Source organism: Mus caroli, unplaced genomic scaffold (genome assembly GCF_978045245.1).
Source record: "Mus caroli unplaced genomic scaffold, Mus_caroli_1 scaffold_19, whole genome shotgun sequence".
NCBI lineage: Eukaryota > Metazoa > Chordata > Mammalia > Rodentia > Muridae > Mus > Mus caroli.
In genome coordinates, this window is record NW_028227274.1 from 55312177 (window position 1) to 55331576 (window position 19400).

The 19400-nt window shown below is 43.8% G+C and overlaps 2 pseudogenes; both read left to right on the forward strand.

The window, feature by feature from the left end:
- The first annotated feature begins 289 nt into the window (after nt 1-289).
- LOC110284541 (serine/threonine-protein phosphatase 4 regulatory subunit 1 pseudogene) lies at nt 290-2113 on the forward strand (annotated as a pseudogene).
- LOC147000299 (serine/threonine-protein phosphatase 4 regulatory subunit 1 pseudogene) lies at nt 2110-4579 on the forward strand (annotated as a pseudogene).
- The last annotated feature ends 14821 nt before the right edge of the window (nt 4580-19400 follow it).

The following is a 19400-nucleotide window of genomic DNA, read 5'->3' on the forward strand; positions in this document are numbered from 1 at the left end:
AAGTAGACAGTGTAGTGTACAGAAAAATAGATTAAAAGTTATCCCCCAGTATAATTGTGTTAAGCTGATTAAATAAATCCATGGGACTCTGCCTTGATTACTGGGGGGGGGGGGTGACTGGCTAGGTCATATTAATAACTAAAAAAAAATCCATTTAAAATAGACTATTGAGGAAATCAAGCTTGTACTATCCTGGAAGCTTTGTCTGTATTGGATAACTTCCATAGGTGTCATGCATGCTAGTGGAGGAGAAAGGCAATCAATCAAGCTTGGTTTTCAAGCTGCAATTATGACCATCCTGGCAGGATATGCCCACCAGTGCATTAGTGTCCAGAATATGGCAGTAAACAACCATTTCCTATCAGAAGCCATCTAAGAAAGGCTCAGCAAGTCAGTTTCTGGAGATGGCCCATTGTTCTCTGGGATGCAGGATCCTCAAGAGACTTCATCCCAGGATTGCTTCTTGCTGCTAATACCTCTTTCCTGTCACAATTGCAGAGCCTAATGATTACTGGGCATCCGCCTACCCTATTGGGCTGAAGCAATATGAGTATGTATTTTCATATAGTAATGCTGTTGTAGATGAATTAATGATTTCATAATTACTGATAATGATTTTATAGAATTCCTAAATGTCTACAAGCAATCTCAAGCCCTCTATAGAGTAAAGGCTGTGGATAGAGCTCTGTAAACTTTCATGTGTCACAGGATAATTGTACTAGGAGAAGAAAGAAAGCAGACTTGGAACAAATTTACAATCAAAAAAACATTCCTTCTAGGTTAGGAATGAGGCCACTATCTGGTAGTGGTCATAAACTGGGAATGGACAATTTATTGTAGGGGCAAGGGCAGAAAATAAATGATGGTCTAGTTTAATCTGCACAAGACTTCAAAATAATAAGACATAAAGTAGACGATTTGTTTCTTGACAAAACCATGCTGACTTATGACATAAAAGAGAAAAGAACCAAAGTAACTAAGTTTCTCTTCCCCTGATATCAGCAGGAGTTAAATTGCCAGAAGCCAGTGGCTTTGGGCCACAGAATAGCAAAGAGTTTTTTTAAAAAAAGAGTTAAACCACCAGAAACCAGCAACTTCTGACCCCCAGAACAGTAAGAGAGAGTTGTAAGGTCAGAGCGCATGAGCCTTTGGTCTTGTCTAAACTGCATCCTGTCTCAGTACCTGAAAGCCAGGGCTGCCCCCTGGCACTTTCCAATTGGATCTGAAGCACTCTGACAGAACTCATTCCTGGCACTGTTATTAAAGATATAACCTATGGCTCGGTAGGTCAGAGACTCCAGGAGAGAATGCACTACTTGCCTTGGCAACATGTGTATAGTGTTGGCTCCCAATGACATATCTATAGCTTAGTGCATCTCTTGCACTCATTAGAGAACCTTTTTTTTTTTCCTTTCGGTAGATGGTATCTGCTTTAACACATACACCCACAACTGGTTAAGGTGTAGAGAATAAGAGACTGCTCAGCCCTAAATGGAATAACACTATCCAGCCCTCCTCTCATGGATCATCCCAAACAAGGGGCAGGGAGATCATAAGAGCCAGAGGTGGTGGATAACTACAATGGAACAGTTCCAATAACTTCAGGAGAATGAATGTTGGACTTCAACACCATATGCATTTTCCACATATTTACTATTCATTGGGGTTAGAACTTACTTAAAGATCAGAATAATCAGATGAGGAAAACAATTAAGGTAGCTTTGCTGGCACTGTTAGAGAAGAGGCTGATAGTGATTTGATGGGGAGACCAAAGTGTGCCCTGTCCTTTTAGAGCTGTCCCCCTAGATAGTAATAATAGCATGAAGACAGAAGCCGAGCCTCCAGTGTGCAAGATTCCCTTACACAGATTACAGACATTACAGAGTGTCTTCTCCTTCCCTTTGTGAGATGTGCTGTAACTGTAGAATGCTTCATGTTTGAAAAGTCTGTACTTTTAATTTTGAACATATTTGAAGGGGAGTTGGTCAGAAAGCTACCAAGAAAATGCTGCTGTCCAAGTTTTTCCAGTTCTGATAACATGTGAGGAGTCCAAAAGGCCTATGCTGAGTGCTTCATGACTGCTTCATATGTAACATGTCAAGAAATCCAATGAAGGAAGTAATTGAAACTGTTGTGGTGATTGAATTCATCATAGGCTCATGTGTGTGTGTGTGTGTGTGTGTGTGTGTTTGTGTGTGTGTATGTGTGTTTGTGTGTGTTTGTGTGTGTGTTTGTGTGTGTGTGTATGTGTGTTTGTGTGTGTGTGTGTTTGTGTGTGTGTGTGTGTGTGTGTGTTGCTGCAGTAGGAACTATTTGGGAAGGATTGGAAGGTATGGCCTTGTTGAAGGAAGTGTGTCACTGGGGATTAGCAAAAGCCAAAGCTATTCCCATTTTCCTTCCCCTGCTCTTCTCTCCTTCTTTCCCTCCCTCCATCTCTCTTCTTCCTTCTTTTCCCCCCTCCTTCCCCTTTTCTCCCTCCTTCCCTCCCTTTCTCCTTCTTGCTTGTTAATCAGATGTAATCTCTTAGCTACTGCTCCAGTGCCCTTCCTGCCTACTTGCTGCTATGCACCCCACCATGATGACCATGTGAGACCCAATTAAATGATTCCTTCTCAACATTGCCTTGGCTGTAGTGTCTTATCACAGGAACAGAGAAGTAACTAGGGCTGCTATTTATTAACTTGGTCACTGATCCTTCAGCTTGGATTACCCAAGCAGCTTGTTTGTTCATTTGTTTGTCTCTGGGGGCCTTTCATATCTCCGTTTAGTAAAAGTCAAGAGACTTACCAGCAAAGACAAAAATAGCATCAAAGATCACAGGTTGTAGAAGAACAGATTAAACCAGAGGATGCTCCTTCAGACCTCAGTGTCCTTCATTCTAGTGCCAGAATGGAAGGAACCCCATAAGACTGTGCTGCTGTGACATCTGGGAACTCTGCAGGGTACATAGATGTCACAATCGATGGCTTCTTACTCTATATGTTGTCCTCCAAGTCTCATCAGGAAGCAGCCACTAATGAGAATGATTAAAAGGGGGAGGGGGCTGGAGAGGTGGCTCAGCAGTTAAGAGCAGTGACTGTTCTTCCAGAGGTCCTGAGTTCAATTCCCAGCAATCACATGGTGGCTCACAAGCATCTCAGATGAGATCTGAAGCCCTCTTCTTGTGTGTCTGAAAGATAGCTACAGTATACTCACATACATAAAATAAATAAATCTAAAAAAAAAAAAAAGCCCGCTAGCACAAGTCTAAATTCTTGCCAGAAATTGACACTGGCTCTCCAGATTTGATTCTCTTAGACCAGGAATTCAATCTAAGGGCTTTCTTAGATCAATCTCTTCCACTTCTGGAGGGACTTATTTACATGAAATAGATATTGACACAGAGCTCAAACAGGACTCTGAGGAGAGACTCCTCCCATAGAGAACAGGAGAGGCACCTAGGGTCCCCATATGGGGCTCTCCTAAGATCACCATAGCCACCTGGAAGGAACTTGAAGAGATGACAGAGAAGATAGAACCCCACATGGATGAGCCAGACATTAAAGAATAAGTGGGAGGTCCTGCCGACTGAACTGCAGGCTTCCAGCCTGGATGCTCCTAAACAGGCTGGGGGTGTAGAACAATGGAGGGAGGTGTAAGAAGAGCTGGGTATAAATGAGCTACCAGACTGTAATGTGAGACCATACCAACTCCATCTTAGGTTCATACTCCATCTTAGGGAATCGGCCTAAGGTTTAACTCGAATTAACTAGCAAGCCTGTGCCTAGTACCAGCTTCCAGGTTATTCCCCAACAAATCTACATCTCCAGGTTACAAATCTGCCCCTGACACTTCTTTTCCTAACAATCACCAAGAGGAAAGCAGAAGTCAAGTTTATGATTTGACTCCCAGCACCAGTCAATTATGTAAAAGGCCACAATAGCCCCCCCACCCCCAACCAGATGTGTCCCAGGCTAGATAACCCCTTCTTGCCTCTATAAATGCTTGCCTAAAACTATGCTCAGGGCTCTGCCTTCCCATGTCAAGGCCGGCAGGGAGTCCAAGATCAATCCTGTAATAAAGAGATCCGAATGCATCAGAATCCACTCCTTGATGGTCGTTTGGGGTTCACAAACACTTCCTGGCACAGCAGTAACAAACCACGAAGAACGGATTTTAACAAATCAAGATGACTCCATGACTTTAGTCAGTGCTGCTGCTGAGAATATTGATGCTACTCCTCCCTGTGTCCATGAGGACGTGGGTGTAAGCATCAGTCTTGGTTGCAAACCAATGAAGACAGGAGATCTGACGTACAAGATGTCATACCACAAGCTTTACTAGATCAGTACTCGTTAATGACCAATCCCTTTTGAGCACAGTTGATGCTGAGATTGCTAAGCACTAGGCATATAGCCCACCAGGTGTGGCCCTGACACTCAGCAGGAAGAGCCAGCACTAAGAGATTTAACAGCCTCTGGCATCACATGTGCTGTGGCACGTGCAAAGAACTTTAGCATCCTCCATCCACAAGCCCCCAGTTGTTCTTAGACACCAGCTGAGAGCTGCAGATCTGATTCTTGGTTTTAATGGATTCTAAAAGACTTCAGTAAAGTCTTTTAATAAGGATAGGTATTCTTAAACCTGATTTTATTATTTATTATTTTTTGTTCTGATTTGCCTCCTGGCAGAAGATGAAGGCCCGAAACAGGGCCTGTCCCAGAAGCTGTTAGCTTCTGTAGTACATACTCTCACCTGTGCAGACTAGTCTTGGTAGGATCCGGGAAGGAAGATGGCTCCCGCGGATGCTCCGGCAAAGCCCTCCCAGGCAGGATGGACACCTCTCCTCTGGCAAGGAAGGTGCCCGGATGTCTGGAGCCTGTGCAGACTAGTCTTGACAGGATCTGGGAACCAAGATGTCTGGCAGATGCTCCAGCAATGGCCTCCTGGGTCGGGTGGACACCTCTCCTCTGGCAGGGAAGGTGCCCGGATGTCTGGAGCTCCAAACGGGGCCTGCCTTAGAAGCTCTGTGGCTCCCACCTGACCCAGAAGCTGTTAGCTTCTGTAGTCCACACTCTCACCTGTGCAGACTAGTCTTTGCAGGATCCGGGAACCAAGATGTCTCTGGCAGATGTTCCGGCAACCTTAAACCTGATTTTAAATCATTCTTAGAGCATGAGTTATCTGAATGCAGGTTGGAAATAAAAGTATAGAATGGCTGTCTTGGGTTGTGGCAGAGAAATTTGAAACTTCCGTGGAAGCCAAGCATTCTGGTACACACCTGAAATCTCAGCACTTGAAAGGAGGAGTGTGAGTTTAAGGCCAGTCTCAGCTAGGTTAAGTGACTTATAGAATGGGGGAGGTGCTCAACTAGTTGACTGATCCCAATATAACACAAAGATGAAAGGAAAGATTCTGGCTGCCTTAACACCACCACTGAAAATCAAAAAAGAAAACAAAGCATTTTAACCAGACATAAAAACTTCTCTTGATTGGAACATGATATAATATGATATAATGTCTACCAGGTGTGTGTGTGTGCGTGTGTGTGTGTGTGTGTGTGTGTGTGTGTTTTGGTCTGGGTATGTATTTTTGTTTGAGTTTTCATGTAACTGGAATTCTGGCTTAAATGTAGAAAGTAGAATCCATACCTCCTAAGTTGTTACCCAGGGTTCTGTTTGCTGTATGACAGTTTGGGTGCTGGCCTGACAGAACAGCAGCTCCTGTTCTTCACCCGCCCCCACAGAACTGTCACTGATGATGATGCTTACCCCGGATGAGTTGCTGTGCACCTGACACCATGTTTGCTTACGTTGACAAGCCACAGGTTCCAAACGCTAAGTTAGTGCTACTCACGAGAAGACTGTGACAGAAGCTACTAGAGAAAGAACACTTAGCATCTGCTAACTGTCATCAGGAGGCCTCTGCACAGATCATTGTGAGGTACTCCAGATAGACTGAGACCATGATGCTAAGTACTTTGCAAGCATTTACCCTTCAGGTACTAAAACCTCTGAAGATGCAATGAGTGTTGCTTCCTCAACCTATTAGAAAACACGAATCACGGTGCCCTCTCTGCTTCTGCAAGAGCCGGATTTGTTGGCGCCCTGAACTTGTGTGGAGCAGCACACTTGTGTGGCCTTCCTCCTGCCAACAGATAGACAGACAGAGACAAAGACAGACAGAAAGAGAGGCACAGAGATGGAGAGAGACACAGGGAGAATCCAATAACCACTATTATCTTAGTGTAAGAGAAAGCAATTTTTCAGAGGATTATTGTATCCAAAGCCTTAACTCATCTTCCTAACTGAATGAAGCCTGACCTGGAAGAGCATTTTCCATTTGGAAAGGATGAGGTTCCCTGAGACCTGCTTTGCTTTCCCCTGGTTTTACTCAATGACTGATAAATGCCATCCATATGGTCAGAAGGCTTACGTACTAGCTAGGAAACACACTCATATTAGTTTAAGCATTTGCTGCAGATGCAGGATCTGTTCAGCATCATTGCTGCCCATCTGAGTCCTAATTGTAAATAGTTCTTGGTGTATATAAATGACAAGAGAGAGCTTTTCTTAAAAATTTTTTTTTTCTCCTAAGGTCTTGATGTTAACACTAAAATGGATTCTGATTTTGACTTCCAATGTAGCACACAGCTGCATATATTTATACAACATTGGCAAAATCTCCCTCTAACTTTTTAATTCTGGTTAGGACCTGAAGGAAATTTCTTATCATGAATTGTGCATTCATGATATGACAGCAACGCAGCCAAATGACCATGGTCACCTCTGGGGTGCAACTTGTTCTTCTGTGCCACACAGATGTCAGTCTGGGGTGAGCAGTCTTAACTATGCTATTAGAATGGCAGTGGTTCCAGTGCCTGAAGATAGAACTGGATTGCTCAAGCTCAGAAAAAAAAATGATTCAGAGAATGAGGGAAAGTTTCTCGTTGATGAACAAAGAAAGCACTTACTTGAAATGCACTCTTTAAGGAGATGCAACGGACACTGTTCAAACAACAGCAAAGGAGTTAGACAGTTGCATAAGGCTAGCTGAGAAGTATGGCCCCAGTTTTGATAAATGCTGTAATGAAGTGTCATGAAGTTGCGGAGACATCTATTGCGAAAGGGAGAATCAATCATGAAGCAAACTTCATTGCATTTGCACATTGTTTTAAACATAATTCGGTTGCATGTTGTATATGTAACTTTTATACGTGATGAGATACCAAGAAATTCATGTTGCTTGCCCTCTTGTGGCATTTAATTTATTGCAACATTCTGCACATGAACCTTCAATACCTTTCAGGTACACCTGCAGCAAGATGAAGAAATATACAGCATGCTAATACAAATCATATTGGGGTAGATATATTAATGCCATACAAAGAAGAATTCAGACATAAAAAAATTGAAAAAACAGTGGGCTATTGCAAAGTGGTAAAGGCATTGTACTGGCTATTTTTGTGTCAACTTGACGCAGCTGGAGTTATCACAGAGAAAGGAGCTTCAGTTGAGGAAATGCCTCCATGAGATCCAACTGTAAGGCATTTTCTCAATTAGTGATCAAGGGGGAAAGGCCCCTTGTGGGTGGTGCCATCTCTGGGCTGGTAGTCTTGGGTTCTATAAGAGAGTAGGCTGAGCAAGCCAGGGGAGGCAAGCCAGTAAAGAACATCCCTCCATGGCCTCTGCATCAGCTCCTGCTCCCTGACCTGTTTGAGTTCCAGTCCTGACTTCCTTTGGTGATGAACAGCAGCATGGAAGTGTAAGCCGAATACACCCTTTCTTCCCCAACTTGCTTCTTGGTCATGATGTTTGTGCAGGAATAGAAACCCTGACTAAGACAGGCATTGTGTATCCAGAATGACACCGCAGTCCCTAATGTGTATGAGCCAACAACACAACATCGAAAGCACATGAGCCCAAATTGAATAGCACTTCAGACAGAAATAAATGAACCGATCATTCTAATTAGAGGTTTTGGTGTAACGGGCAGATCCAGAAAAGAGGAAATCATTTAACGACACATCTGGACTGAAGAGGCAGCATCAGTCAACTGAATCTGACTGACATTTACAGAAGGTTTCAACAGCAGCAGAACATGGATTCATCTCGAGCTTGCAGAGAATGGTTGCCAAAATAAAGCACGTGATGAGCCCTACAAAGCACCTTAGCAAACGTCAGAAAGGGAAATCTTAAAAAGCAAACTCTTGGGGTTAGAGAGACGGCTCAACAGTTACCACTACTTGTGGCTCTTGCAGAGGACACGAATTTGGTTCCTGGCACTTAGGTTGGTGGCTCAAAACTGCTTGTATCTCCAGGTCTCAGAGATATGACACTGTCCTTGTCCTCTGTGTGCACCTCCACACACATAGCATACACACACTCTGTCATACGGAGACACTACATGAATATAAAAATACTGTAAAAGAATTCTCTTATGCCACAATGGAATTAAGCTAGACACGAATAGCAGAAAGATACCTGGAAATTTTAACAAAATGTAAGGAATTGGGATATAAAACTTGTCACAACATGTGGGTACTGGCACAGGCTCTGCTCTGGGAGAAACTTAAAGCTTTGTACATTGATATCAGAGGAGAGCTCCAAAAATCAATAACCTAAGCTTCTGTTTTAAGAAAGTAGAAAAAGAATAACAGATTAACTTTAAGTGGGAAGATAAATGCTAAAAGCCAGAAATCAACAAAATTTAAAATCTCAGTAAAGGAAATCTGTAAATCCAAGCCTCGGTCCTTTAAAAATAACAATAAAGTGATAAATATCTGCTTAAGGACAGAAGAAGATACCAGCTGGGAATATCACAAATGAAAGAGACAGAGTATCACTATTTATTTTCTAGATGTTAACAGGTGACTAAAGGGAATTTAGGAGCAACTTTGTGCCCACAAGTCTCATATCTTAGGTGATAAAGGACGACACATTGAAAGATATGGAGCCTGCGAGAGCCAGAGGGATCTGAGAACTTCACCCTTCAACCCAACATAACCCCCCCCCATGTGTTCTTTTTAACCCTTATTTTCTGTTAACAGTCTCCACTCTTGCTGTGCATCTCATGATGGTTTTGTTGGCATCCTGGTCGGTTAGGGTTTAGGTTGTTATGTATGTCCCTTCTCCTGGCTGACCATTCCAAGGTGTTCTCTCTGTCCTCTTCAGCCACATCCCTTTCTATGGCTTCTCTTTTTATTCCACCTTAGCCCCTCTTCCTCTTGCTTCTTCCACATTAACTTTCCTTAGTGGCAACAATTTTAAGAATCTGTGGATCCTACTAATATCTCAATTCCCCCAGCTTCCTGGCTACTTCACCATTCTTGTTCTGTTTTCTTTTCAGATTCAGTCTGTCTTAGTTAGGGTTTTACTGTTGTGAACAGACACCATGACCAAGGCAAGTCTTATAAAAAACAACATTTAATTAGGGCTGGCTTACAGGCTCAGAGGTTCAGTCCATTATCATCAAGGTGAGAACATGGCAGTATCCAGGCAGGCATGGCACAGGCAGAGCTGAGAGTTCTATGTCTTCATCCAAAGGCCGCTAGTGGAAGACTGACTTCCAGGCAACTAAGGTGAGAGTATTAAGGCCACACCCACAGTGACACACCTACTCCTACCAGGACACACCTATTCCAACAAGGCCACACCTCCAAATATGTGCAAGAATATACAAACCATCACACAGTCTAATATGTCTTACCTCAGCCATCTAACCTCTGCCCCCTCTCTTTCTTTGACGTAGAGTCTCCCTATGTAGCTTTGGCTTGTCTGAGACTCACAGAGAGCTGCCTGCCTCTGTCTCCCCAGTTGTGACATTAAAGGCATCTGAAATCATGCCACCTACACTCCTAATCTTATTAATGACAACTTATCCTCCAACAGATATTGAAGTCAAAGTGGGTACTGCATCAAGCATCCTCTGCCCTGCCCCCCACCCCAGCTCAGGGAGCATCAAGAAGGGGTGGAAAGAATAGAAGAGACAGAGGGTGGGGAGGAGAGCTGGAGTAATGCTGTCTTCTGGACACACCCTGTCCCCTTCACGCATGAACTCACTGCAGCTATTGGTCACCTGTGTAAGAACTATACAAGATCCAGCTAACAAGACCCATCAACATACCAACCAACAGTCAGTACTGATAGGACTCAGTGGATTACAACAGAGGGGAGAAAGGTGAGGGTAGAGGAGATGTTGGTGGTGCCTCATGAGAGTGGGAAAGGAAGATTGGAGTTAGATATGCTCAAGATGCATTGTTTACACGTATGATGCTATCAAGGAAGGAATAGAGGGTATTTTAGTTTGTAAATGGGCATTTATCCTGAGGATACATTGCTGGAAAAAGAGTCTGCAGGAGGCAAATACACATATGGAGGGATGTCAACACCAAATGTTATTAGTGACTAATTAAGACAATACTGTGGTAGCTCTACACATCCATAGTTACATGCACAGTAATGAAACACCAGATGCTGATGAGGACAGAGAACCATAGAGGTCCTCAGTAGGAAGGTGAAATGCCTCAGCCACTTTGCTCAATGGTTTACATGGTTTTTCTCTAAACAAAGGTAAACAGGATTTTACTTTCCAGCCATGAAAACTCCTCAATATTTTCTCAAAGGAGCTGAAAACCTAAGTTCACACCAAATCATATAAAAGAATGTTTTAGCATCTTTATACATAGTTTCTCAAATATGGAAGAAAGTAAACAAGGTGAGGGGTTCCTTGTTTAAAACAGAAATTTTCAAGATGGTAAGAGTGTTATGCCAAGTGGTGGGACTTCAACAGGGGGACCTTGCACCACACACCTTTGAGGCTGATGATACTCTTTGCAGTGATTCTCGGGTGAAATATAGCACTGGCCTTCAAACCCAGTGTTTAAAGCATCATAATGGTGAGTTACCAAGTTGTTCCTGATCCACTAGGCCACCCTTTGATGATCTACTCACAATTTAGGACTCTGCCTAGGGAGTGCTCCCTCATGTCTTTCCTCAAATGTGGACCATATGAACTTTTAGATTTAAAAACATCAGATAAAAAAAAAAAAACTTGCTTGCACGTAACTCAGTTAATAAGGATCAAGTGGGAGTTTGAGCTCATTTTCCAGGAGTCATTTTCAGTAGTGTGTCTGTTAGGTACAATATCTCATTGTAGATAGTAAAGAGACACAGGTGAAAATAATCCTGGCTATTATGGAATCCCGATGTTACGTAGGGAGGCAGAGTAACCAGTCTATTGCAAGACATACACCATTCACATACTACTCAGGTGTAGTTAGAAATTCTTGACAGAACCAATGGGCTTGCTAGACAGAGACAAGAAAAAGGCTTTAAAGGGGGCAATAAGGAAGTGAGGCTTTAAAGGAGAGAGGCCCCAGATACACAGAGTTGTGAGGAAGAGAAAATGGTGAAAGCAAATAAGGATGGCATTGGGCTTTAGGTAATGGGATAGGATAGCTAAAGTTACATGTTGAACCTATATGAACCCATGTGGACAACATCACGGTTAGGTCTCTGTAGGTAGTAAGGGAAGAGGCTGTATGTTGTTCATAGTGAGAACACTGGCTGCCTTCCACAGAGAGATTAAGGGTTAAGGCAGCAGAGTCCAAAGCATTGAGGAAGATAAAGAGGGCTCATAGCTGCGTAAGAGCTAAATAAACTCAACAAATAAGAAACAGGGCAAGGCTCTGGGCTAGCGACAGCAGGTTGGCTTGCAGCCATGCCTCAACCCTTGAGGAACATATCCAGAGCTCTATCACCCATTCTGATATTCTTGCTTTCGGTACCTTGTTTCCAATGCAGATAAAGTTTAAGTAAGGATGGATTCTAGGAAAATGCTATCATCTAGGAGACCACTTCAGACCACCCCAAAGACAAGCAGTTGTATAGGAAGTAATCAAAAGACTTGCAGATCTTGTATATTAACTGTCTGTCATGGTGAAGTTTGTAGCTGTCACTGGTAATGTGAATGTGAGAAGAGAGTTTAGTATAATTAACAGCACTTGGGGCATCTGCAAGGTTAAGGGTGGGAACATCAGCCAGTGACTAACAACTTACAGTCAAGGTAAAAGCTAGAGTCAGAGATGCACAGATGGGCTTCAACTTCCCTGAATAAGCTGGTCATCTCATGGATAGTACACGACCATCCTCCTGGTTGGGGTTTTACTTCAAATGTTCACATCATTAATCTTCTTTGATTTGATACTTTGGTGGTTTAAATAAAAATGACTCCAATAGACCCATAGGGAGTGACACTCTTAGGAGATGTGGCTTTGTTGGAGGAAGTGTGTCACAGGGAGGTGAACTTTGAGGTCTCAAAAGCTCAAGGCAGGCCCTGTGGCTCAGTCTTCCTTCCTGCTGCCTCTGGATCCAGATGTAGAGCTCTCTGCTCCTTCTCTAGCACCATGTCTTGTCTGCATGCCACCATATTTCCTGCCATGATGATAATGGACTGAACCTCTGAACTGTAAGCCAGTCGCAATCTAAAAATAAAATTTTTTTACAAGAGTTTGCAGTGCTCATGGTGTCTCTTCATAACAATAAAACCCTAACAAAGATAGATACAAAAACCCAAGAGCCACTGTCCTAGTTGGATCTTTGATATCTGTGAGTTTTTGGCATCTTGGGTTCTTGGGTCATGCACACTGCCTTTTAAAACCCTGCATAATTAGGACAGTGGTAAATCAGGGCTAAAGGATTTGAAGTTTATTCTCCTATTAGGGGGCAGAAGAAAGCAAGGTTCATCTGATTAACCTAGTGTTAGTGTGGAGAAATTCAAGTCTGTGTCATCATTTCAGCCTTATACCTTAACCTAGTACCAGAACAGTGCTGAAGCCATGGTGCAAGAGGCAACAGAAATCTCCAGCATGCTCGGAGTTGTGGTGTAATGGCTTATGTTTCAGAGGTTCAGTCCATTATCATCAAAGTGGGAGCATGACAGCATCCAGGCAGGAATGGCACAGGCAAAGCTGAGAGTTCTACATCTTCATCCAAAGGCTGCTAGTGTAAGACTGACTTTCAAGGCACCTAGGGTGAAAGTATTAAGCCCACACCCATAGTGACACAACTACTCCAACCAGGACACACCTATTCCAACAAGGCCACACCTCCAAATGGTGCCACTCCCTGGTCCAAGAATATACAAACCATAACATTCCACTCCCTGGCCCCCATAGATTTGTTCAAATACATGAGTATTGGGGGGGGGGCATACTTAAACATAGCATCATGCAAAATGCATTTAGTCCAACTTTCAAAGTCCTCATAGTCTATAGCAGTCTCAACAATGTTAAAAGTCCAAAGGTCAATCAAGGTCTCTTCTGAGATTCATCTAATCACTTAACTGTAATCCCCAAAGAAAGACAGGAAACCAGCTGGGCAAACTCCAAACTCTGCCTCTCCATGGCTGATGTCAAAGAGGTCTTCAGATCTCCACTCTTTTTTCATCTTTGTTGACTGCAACAAACTGCTTTCTCCTGGGCTGGTTCCTCTCCCTGTTAGCAGCTTTCCTCAGCATGTATCCCATGATCCCATGGCTCTGGCATCTCTGACATCTTTGAGTCTCCAAGGCAATTTCAATGTTACAGCTTCTTGTTTCAGTGTCTGGGATTCCACTTGAGCTTTTGGGCTCCTCCTAAGGGGCCTAGCTCTGCCCTCTGTAGCACTCTAAGATCAGGTTGATCCATTCTACTATGGCTGCTGTTCTTGGTGATCATCCCATGGTACTGTCATCTCCAATACACTGGGGTGTTCCACTCTAACTAAGCTTCACCAATAGCCTCTCATAGGCTCTCTTCATAGTGCCAAGCCTCAAATCCTATGCATAACGCCTTCAGTCCTGGGTCATCAACTACAGCTGAGGCTGCACCTTCACCAATGGCCTTCCATGACCTCTCACAGTGCTAAGCTTCAGTTTTTCTTCATGACACCTTCATGCCTTCAAAACCAGTACTACCTGGGTGACTCTTACACATTACCAAGTCCAGCCACAGTACGAGGTATGACCTTGACTATCTCTGGAACACAGCTTCTTTCTGCTCCAAGAAAACAATTCCCAGAAGATTTTGCCTCAGTGATGCTGGTCTCTTCTTAATCATTGCTAATTTCTTAGCTCCAGCTAACCAGCATCATTTGTCCCAGTAGTTCTTTCCATTCTTAACTCTAGAGCCAGAGCCACATGACTGATGCTGCCGAGTTCTGCTTCTTGCAGGAACTAGAACACAACCCCCTTGTACTATTACATTATCACTGGCTTTATGTTTTCCAAATCCTTCACTGCCTAAGCTTGGCTATCCTGGATCTTGCTCTGTAGATTGATCTTGAATGCAGAGATCAGCAGCCTGTCTCCTGAGATTAAAGGTGTATCCCACCATGCCTGGATCTAAATTTAGTTGGGTAGGATCTTGCCCCAAGGTCCCACTCCCTTAATCTGCTATCTCCTAGAACACAGGATTTTGCTCCTGGTACCCCTTTAATTCTCGAACCATATATTTTATATTTTTCCTAAGCTTGTTACTCTTGTTCAAACTTCTCTTTGTAAGACTTAACCAGAGAACAAAGTCTCTACTGGGCTTTTTTGAAACTTCCGTTATCAATGCAATTAATCTGAGTCTCTTCACCTTAGCCTTAGGCAGACTTTTCAGACAAGGGCAAAAAGTAGCCACATTTTTTCACCAAAATACCACAAAACAGTCTTTATGCCACATTCTGAAATTCTTCTCCTTTAAAATCTCTTGGGCCATGTCAACACAGTTCAAATTACTTCCAGCAACAAAGTCTTTCATATTTCTACTAGGATGACTCATTAAGTCCCATTTAAAGCATTCCATTGAGTTACAAATCTAAAGTCCCAAAATCCACATTCTTTCAAATAAAAGCATGGTCAGGCCTATCATAGCAATACCCCAGTACCTGGTACCAACTTTGGATCACAAGATCCAAAATGTCTTCCAAGAGCCATGTGCTCAAAGTTTGGTTAATGGCCTGTGGTGCTATTGGGAGGTGGGACAATTGTTAAAGAGGAGAGACTTGGAGGAATCAAGACAAGGTGGGGTGCCTTTGAATGGGATGCCAGAGCCTTACTACCCCTTTCCTCTGCTTCTTGGCTGTCCTGAGTTGAAATTCTAACTGCCATGATATTTTGCCTCAGCGCAGGCTCAGGAGCAATGGGGTCAATGGACCATGAACTGCAATGTCGGAAATCATGGTCCCAAATAAATCTCTTCTCCTCCATGTGGGTTTTCTTGGTTATTTTCTGATAGCCAGAGCTAATGCAGAATCGTGGTGTTCTTAAAAGTATGTATTTTATAAACCTAAGTTAGTTCATCCTTAATGGCAGTTAGAATGGAACTGTGATGACGTGTGTGATGACGGCTCTCTCTCTCTCTCTCTCTCTCTCTCTCTCTCTCTCTCTCTCTCACTCTCACTCTGTGTGTGTGTGTGTGTGTGCTGAGGAAACAAGTATTGACACTTTCACAGTCTATAGCTCATCTGCATAGAACACATAAGTTAACATCTTTGTAGCTAATAATACAATCTACTGGTGAGGCTGGGGCATGGTTCAGTCTGTAAAATGCTTGCCTTGCAATCACAAAGACTGAATTTGATCTCCAGACCTCATGTTTAAAACCCTTCCTGGTGTGGCAGTGAACACTTGTAAGCCTAGTGCTTGGAAGGAGGCTTGGGTAGATCCCTGAAGCTTGCTGGTCGGCCAGCCTAGGTCATTGGTGAATTCCAGTATATTCAGAGAGTATATATCAAGGAAAATGTGTACAATACCCAGGGAATAACATCTAATGTTGTCCCCTAGCTTCTATACACACATGTATATATGCACATATATACACACGTATACCAGTGCACCCACACAGGGATATACACATACACACTCACACACACACACACACACACACACACCATTTATTGTCAAATTGAAATGTTTTTATACTAAAAGGTAGCTACTCCTAACAATAGTCCTGAAGAGTATTTTAGACAAAGGCAGTCACGACATACCTGAATTTTTAAGTTGAAAATGAATAGACATACAAAACTTAATTTGAAAATTCCACTTGTGGGAACTGTATCGATGGTCCAGTGGGGAAGAGCACTTGCTGCTCTTGCAAAGGACCTGGGTTGCATTCCCAGCACGCATATAAGGCAGCTCACAAATGCCTGTAACTCCAGTTCTAGGGACTCTGACATTGTCTTCTGGCTTCTGGGAGCACCAGGCACCCACAGGGTGGACAGACATATAAGCAGGAAAGATACCCTGAAACATAAAATTATGAATTCTTCACCTGAAATTCATATTCAGAAGGCAGGTGAGCCGGGAGTCAAAGCCCTAAATGCAATATATCACAAGACATGTAACTTTGTGACCAAACAGCCTGGATCGAAATCCCAACACTGACACCTGATTAGTCAATAGCTAATCTTTGCCATGCCGCTTAGACATCACGTCCACACTTCTCCGAGTTTTAGATTGCTTAACTATCCACCTAAAACTCAAGTTAGAGATGTAATTTTATTTTTAAGACGTTTTTTTCCCTTTTGTGTATATGTGTGTGAGCCTGAGTGTGTATACCACATGCGTTTTCAGTGTGTGTCTCATGTGATATCCATGGGAAGATTTACTCTCTTTCCTAGTTGGCAAACAACTCACACACATATTGTATGTATACGGTTGAATGCGTGGACCTCTATATGTTATCATACTGCTACAGAGTCTGCTGAAGGGGCCTAGCTGTCTGTGCTGCTCTTGAGCTGTACTCTCAGCAGAACCCATCATTTGCAACCAGGATCAACAGTACCTTCCCTCCCAGCTGTGCTGCAGATGCTCAGTTGGCGTTGGCTCTCATCCACCTGTAAACATCTTCTTCAATAGCCATAAGAATACCGAAGACACTAAGAGCTGTCCTGTGAATATTTAAAAATAGATCTATTAACTCTAATTGGGCTAGAATCGAGAGTCCGGTGTGGGTATGGTTTTGTTTATTGAATGGAGATTTCTGGTTTCTTTGGAAACTCAGTTGTGTCATGTGATGTTTTTCTGGAAGCTGTCTTATGAGAGGATGTTTGGCTGAAGCAGACATTGAGACAGCACGTGATGTTTTGTTGGAGTGGATGCTTGAGAGGGTGCGTGATGTTTGGAAAAAAGGATAAATGAAACCCATAAACCCTGAGAGATCACTTGCACGCAGCGCTTCACTTCTTCATTGATCTTCACTTCATAAAGAGAAACATGCCAATGAGTTAGTTTCTCATGGTATTCCAGCTGATTCTTGGTGCTCCCACTGATTCATGCTGACTCAGGGAGCCTTGCTGTTTCTGCTGAATCCAGAGATGCTGCTACTGATTTGCGTTTGGTGTTTGCTATTGGACTGGACTGCTTGTATTCTGAAGAGTGGAATCCACCCCTCCCAAGCCCCCTTTCCCCCCAACCCCCCCAAAAGAACAACTTCTAAACAGATCCACAACCTCCTTTTCCTATAAACCTTCTTCTCTTCCTACCTCTGGTGGGTTGGCTAGAAGGAAGTTAGAAGCTTTCTAGAATCTTAAATAAAGTAGGTTTAGAAAAATCCAAGCCTAGTGCCTATGTTTTAGGAAAAAAAAAAAAAGTAAGAAACTCTACTATGAAACTGTTGTAGTTAGGGTTTTACTGCTGTGAACAGACACCATGACCAAGGCATGTATTTCTTATAAGGACAACATTTTATTGGGGCTGGCTTACAGGTTCAGAGGTTCAGTCCATTATCATCAAGGTGGGAACGTGACAGCATCCAGGCAGGCATGGTGCAGAAGGAGCTGAGAGTTCCACGTCTTCATCTGAAGGCTGCTAGCAGAATACTGACTTCCAGGCAGCTAGAATGAGGGTCTTAAAGTCCACATCCACAGTGACACACCTACTCCAACAAGGCCACACCTCTAATCCTGCTTCTCCCTGGGCTGAGCATATATGAACCATCACAGGAACTATGGTGCCTTTTCATACAAAGTCCACTGGGCCAGCTCTCCCGACTACCACTGATGGCAAGGGTTTAGGGGGAAAGGGCATCACCCCATACCCATGCAACTTCATGGCAGACAAGTGGTGGGGCCAGTTCTCCTGTGCTCTTGCCCTTCTGACTGGCTTATGTGTACCCCTCCAGCAGAGCCAGCTCTACTATGTTTCCCAGGCAAGGTGCAGGGCCCACTCTCCCAAGTGCTGTAGCTGGTGAGGGACAGGGATAGCTCACAGGGCAGATGGCTGGTGGGGTTAGCTCTCCCACACTCATGTCCTTGGGCTGGCTTACCCAAGGTCAGCTTCATTGTGGTGTCTAGATGATGTGCAGGGCCTGCTCTCCTGAGTGCTACCAGCAGTAAGAGACAGGGCCAGCTCTCCAGAGTATTGAATCCAATGAAAAGCATGGCCAGTTATGCACAGCCCCTGGATAGCCACGTGGTCCTCACTGGCTGCCCCGACCTGGGACATCTCCATGTTCTCTAGTCATAATATGAGCCATGGACATCAACACAGTCCCCATCTGCTGGTTGCATAGCCATGGACTCAGACATGGCCCTCAGTGGTAGCTCAGTCTGCATCTTCAACATGGCCCCAGATGGTGGGGTTGGCCACTCACAACAGGCTCCATTTCTCTTCCTCATGCTCAAGATGCTCCATATCTCTTTCTCTCCCATTTGACCAACTCATACTGGCACACAGTGTGGCTACAGCTGCAGGCCGGCCACTTTGCTGTGGGGACCCTGGTGGTATCCTCCATTGTATAGCCAGATAGGTGTCTATAGCCCACCTGTGCCTGCACTGGGGGTCAGGTCTGTGGGTGAGATGGCAGTCTGCAGGTCTTTGTCTTCATCCTTCTGAGCTGCACTGTCTGCATTTGATTTGATTTGATTTGATTTGATTTGATTTGATTTGATTTGATTTGATTTGACTTTTATATGTACTACGTATAGTACAGCTTTGATCACCAAGCCAGGCATCAGGCTAGGATGAACAAAGAACTGCTGTCTGCTCTGCCCTTGACTGATAAGAGCACACCATCATCAACAAGGTATCTCTGCCCATTGCTGAGGGGGGTGTGGGGCTGTTTGCTTGTGGGGCAGTGGACCTTGCTACCAGACAGAAGAACTGGTGAGGTAGTAACAAAAGTTCAGAATCCCGAACTCTGAATTGAGAATGGCAGGAGATCACTAGCCCCAGACCAGATTCCTGTCCTGGAGCACATGACCGCAACACCCCACTTGGAGGACCATGACAGCCGGTCATGTAACATTGAGCCTAGAGTTCTGCATCCTAATGAGGTATATATAGATAGGCCCCAAGGGTTTAGCCAATAACCTTCCCTTCCCAGGCATTCCTTCCTGCAAAAGGTATTTAATCTCTGGTTGACCCTGAGTAAGTCACATGCATCCTTTTCCTCC